We start from the raw sequence: 5,224 nt of genomic DNA on the forward strand, positions 1-5,224 counted from the left end.
CAGAGTCCATCATGAGAAACGCTGGGCTGGAAGAAGCACAAGCTGGAATCAAGATTGCCGGGAGAAATATCAATAACCTCAGATATGCAGATGACACCACACTTATGGCAGAAAGTGAAGAGGAACTAAAAAGCCTCTTGATGAAAGTGAAAGAGGAGAGTGAAAAAGTTGGCTGAAAGCTCAACATTCAGAAAACAAAGATCATGGCATCTGGTCCCATCACTTCATGGGAAATAGATGGGGAAACAGTGGAAACAGTGTCAGACTTTATTTTTTGGGTTCCAAAATCACTGCAGATGGTGATTGCAGCCATGAAATTAAAAGACACTTACTCCTTGGAAGGAAAGTTATGACCAACCTAGATGGCATATTCAAAAGCAGAGACATTACTTGCCAACAAAGGTCCATCTAGTCAAGGCTATGGTTTTTCCAGTAGTCATGTGTGGATGTGAGAGATGGACTGTGAAGAAAGCTGAGCACTGAAGAATTGATGCTTTTGAACTGTGGTGTTGGAGAACACTCTTGAGAGTCCCTTGGACTGCAGGGAGATACAACCAGTCCATTCTAAAGGAGATCAGTCCTGGGTGTTCTTTGGAAGGAATGATGCTAAAGCTGAAACTCCAGTACTTTGGCCACCTCATGCAAAGAGTTGACTCATTGGAAAAGACTCTGATGCAGGGAGGGATTGGGGGCAGGAGGAGAAGGGGACGACAGAGGATGAGATGGCTGGATGGCATCACTGACTCGATGGACGTGAGTTTGAGTGAACATTGGGAGTTGGTGATGGACAGGGAGGCCTGGCATGCTGCATTCATGGGGTTGCAAAGAGTCGGACACAACTGAGCGACTGAACTGAACTGAATATTCATTGAAGTGAAAGTTGTTCAGTCGTGTCTGACTCTTTGGGACGCCATGGACTATACAGTCCATGGACTTCTCTAGGCCAGAATAATGCACTGGGTAGCCTTTCCCTTCTCCAGGGGCTCTTCCCAACCCAGAGACTGAACCCAGGTCTCCCGCATTGCAGGCAGTCACCAACTCAATGGACCTGAGTTTCATCAAGCTCCAAGAGTTAGTGATGGACAGGGAAGCCTGGCATGCGGCAGTCCATGGGGTCACAAAGAGTTAGACACAACAGAGCAAAGGACTGAACTGAACTGAATATTCACTGAAGGGCTTCTCAGTGGCACAAAGAATGTGCCGTCCAATACAGGAGACACAGGAGATGTGGGTTCGATTCCTAGGTTGGGGAAAAAATCCCCTGAAGAAGGAAATGGCAACTCACTCCAGTATTCTTGCCTAGGAAATGCCATGAACTATATAGGCTGGTGGGCTATAGTCCACAGAGTCACAAAATAGTCTGACACGACTTAGCAACTAAACAACAACAAATATTCATGGATGTGCCAGGCAATGTGCAAAACGTTGTAATCTTCCACCCACTGCATTTTCCAGGTAAGGTTCCAAAGCCACAGAGAGAGAAACTGTTGAAGAGCGTGCAGATGGGAGCTGATGAAGCTGGGATCTAAACTGCAGAGAATGGGCTCACAACTGTTCTTATTGCTTTTAGGGACTTTGGGGATGGGAGAGAAACTGACCAGAGACAACTATGAGTCTTTCAGTTCAGTTCAGTTCAGTTCAGTCGCTCAGTCGTCTCCAACTCTTTGCAACCCCATGGACTGCAGCACACCAGGCCTCCCTGTCCATCAGCAACTCCCGGAGGTTACTCAAAACAATGTCCGTTGAGTCAGTGATGCCATCCAACAATCTCATCCTCTGTCATCCCCTTCTCCTCATGCCTTCAGTCCTTCCCAGCATCAGGGCCTTTTCAATTGAGTTGGTTCCTCGTATGAGGTGGCCAAAGAATTGGAGCTTCAGCTTCAGTCCTTCCAATGAACACCAGGACTGATTTCCTTTAAGATGGACTGGTTGGATCTCCTTGCAGTCCAAGGGACTCTCAAGAGTCTTCTCCAACACCACAGTTCAAAAGCAGCAATTCTTCAGTGCTCACCTTTCTTTATAGTCCAACTCTCATATCCATACATGACTACTGGAAAAACCATAGCTTTGACTAGATGGACCTTTATTGGCAAAGTAATGTCTCTGCTTTTTAATATGCTGTCTAGGTTGGTCATAACTTTTCTTCCAAGGAGCAAGTGTCTTTTAATTTCATGGCGACAGTCACCATCTGCAGTGATTTTGGAGCCCCCCAAAATAAAGTCTGACACTGTTTCCACTGTTTCTCCATCTATTTCCCATGAAGTGATGGGACCAGATGCCATGGTCTTAGCTTTCTGAATGTTGAGCTTTAAGTCAACTTTTTCACTCTCCTCTTTCACTTTCATCAAGAGACTCTTTAGTTTTTCTTTGCTTTCTGCCATAAGTGTGGTGCCATCTGCATATCTGAGGTTATTGATATTTCTCCCGGCAATCTTGATTCCAGCTTGTGCTTCTTCCAGCCCAGCGTTTCTCATGATGGACTCTGCATATAAGTTAAATAAGCAGGGTGACAATATACAGCCTTGACGTACTCCTTTTCCTATTTGGAACCAGTGTGTTGTTCCATGTCCAGTTCTAATTGCTGCTTCTTGACGTGCATACAGATTTCTCAGGAGGCAGATCAGGTGGTCTGGTATTCCCATCTCTTTCAGAATTGTCCACAGTTTCTTGTGATCCACACAGTCAAAGGCTTTGGCATAGTCAATAAAGCAGAAGTAGATGTTTTTCTGGAACTCTCTTGCTTTTTTGATGATCCAACAGATGTTGGCAACGTGACCTCTGATTCCTCTGCCTTTTCCAAATCCAGCCTGAACATCTGGAGGTTCACGGTTCACGTATTATTAAAGCCTGGCTTGGAGAATTTTGAGCATTACTTTGCTAGTGTGTGAGATGAGTGCAATTGTGCAGTAGTTTGAGCATTCTTTGGCATTGCCTCTCTTTGGGATTGGAATGAAAACTGACCTTTTCCAGTCCTGTGGCCACTGCTGAGTTTTCCAAATTTGCTGGCATATATTGAGTGCAGCACTTTCATAGCATCATCTTTCAGGATTTGAAATAGCTCGACTGGAATTCCATCGCCTCCACCAGCTTTGTTCCCAGTGATGCTTCCTAAGGCCCACTTGCCTTCACATTCCAGGATGTCTGGCTCTAGATGAGTGATCACACCATCATGATTATCTGGGTCGTGAAGATCTTTTTTGTACAGTTCTTCTGTGTATTCTTGCCACCTCTTCTTAATATCTTCTGCTTCTATTAGGTCCATACAATTTCTGTCCTTTATCGAGCCCATCTCTGCATGAAACGTTCCCTTGGTATCTCTAATTTTCTTGAAGAGATCTCTCGTCTTTCCCATTCTGTTGTTTTCCTCTATTTCTTTGCATTGATCACTGAGGAAGTCTTTTCTTATCTCTCTTTGCTATTCTTTGGAACTCTGCATTCAAATGGGTATATCTTTCCTTTTCTCCTTTGCTTTTTGATTCTCTTCTTTTCACAGGTATTTGTAAGGCCTCCTCAGACAGCCATTTTCCCTTTTTGCATTTCCTTTTGTTGGGGATGGTCTTGATCACTGCCTCCCATACAATGTCACAAGCCTTCATCCATAGTTCTTCAGGAACTCTGGCTATCATATCTAATCCCTTGAATCTATTTCTCACTTCCACTGTATAATCGTAAGGGATTTTATTTAGGGTATACCTGAATAGTGTAGTGGTTTCTCTACTTTCTTCAATTTAAGTCTGAATTTGGCTATAAGGAGTTCATGATCTAAGCCACAGTCAGCTCCCAGTCTTGTTTTTGCTGACTTATAGAGCTTCTCCATCTTTGGGTGCAAAGAATATAGTCAATCTGATTTTGGTGTTGGCCATCTGGTGATGTCCATCTGTAGAGTCTTCTCTTGTGTTGTTGGAAGAGGGTGTTTGCTATGACCAGTGCATTCTTTTGGCAAAACTCTGTTAGCCTTTGCCCTGCTTCATTCTGTACTCCAAAGCCAAATTTGCCTGTTACTCCAGGTGTTTCTTGACTTTTGCATTCCAGTCCCCTATGATGAAAAGGACATCTTTTTTGGGTGTTAGTTCTAGAAGGTCTCATAGGTCTTCATAGAACCATTCAGCTTCAGCTTCTTCAGTGTTACTTGAACCAAAACTGGTTCATTCATTCTCTTACTCACATCCTCTCTCAACAAAGTGACTACTATGTCCCTGGAACTTAATTATCCATAATTCTTCAATGATGGCATCTTGTCCAGTCATGTAATTTTCCACACAGACTCAGAAGCTTGAGGGTAAGACAATTTCAACCCTGGCCTTCAGTTGAGATTTTGGTGGCTAGGTACAGTGCAAAGTGGAATTTAGGGGAGGAGGTAAAAAGTTCCATAGAGACTGTGAGTCAGACAATCAACCACGAGGCCCAGACAATCAACATGAGTTCCACCGCCCAAGCCCCCAGGGCTTCAACCGGTCAAGGTTCTGTGAATGTCCTGCCTTCACTTTTTCCAAGCACTACCCTCACTCTCTGTTGACAAATGGTGTGATTGCACCAGAAGATGGCAGGGGTGCTAAGTTCCACTGTAGCGCTGCCCTGAACATCTATGCAATGTGGAAAAACCATTCACTATCTCTGAGTTTGCTTCCCTCACCTATAAAATGAGACACCACTCACACTGAACAGAATGGCCATCATCAAAATACCTACAAAGAATAAACACAGGAGAGGGTGTGGGGAAAACAGAGCCCTCCTGTGTTATTGGTGGGACTGTAGACTGGTGCAGCCACTGTGCAGAACAGGATGGACGTCCCTTAGAAACTAAAAATAGAGCTACCGTATGATCCAGCAACTCCACTACAGAGCGTATATACAGAGAAAACCATGATTCAAAAAGATACATGCAGCCCAGAGTTCACTGCAGCACTATCTGCAATAGCGAGAACATGAAACAACCTAGAAGTCCATCAACAGAGGAATGGATAAAGATGTGGTACACATATACAACGGAAGAGCACTCAGTCATAAAGTAGAATGAAATAATGCCATTTGCAACAACATGAATGGACCTGCTGCTGCTGCTGCTGCTGCTGCTGAGTCGCTTCAGTCGTGTCCGACTCTGTGCGACCCCATAGACCGCAGACCACCAGGCTCCCCCGTCCCTGGGATTCTCCAGGCAAGAACACTGGAGTGGGTTGCCATTTCCTTCTCCAGTGCAGGAAAGTGAAAAGTGAAAGTGAAGTCG

This window comes from Bos taurus, chromosome 18 (assembly GCF_002263795.3).
Source record: "Bos taurus isolate L1 Dominette 01449 registration number 42190680 breed Hereford chromosome 18, ARS-UCD2.0, whole genome shotgun sequence".
Lineage (NCBI taxonomy): Eukaryota > Metazoa > Chordata > Mammalia > Artiodactyla > Bovidae > Bos > Bos taurus.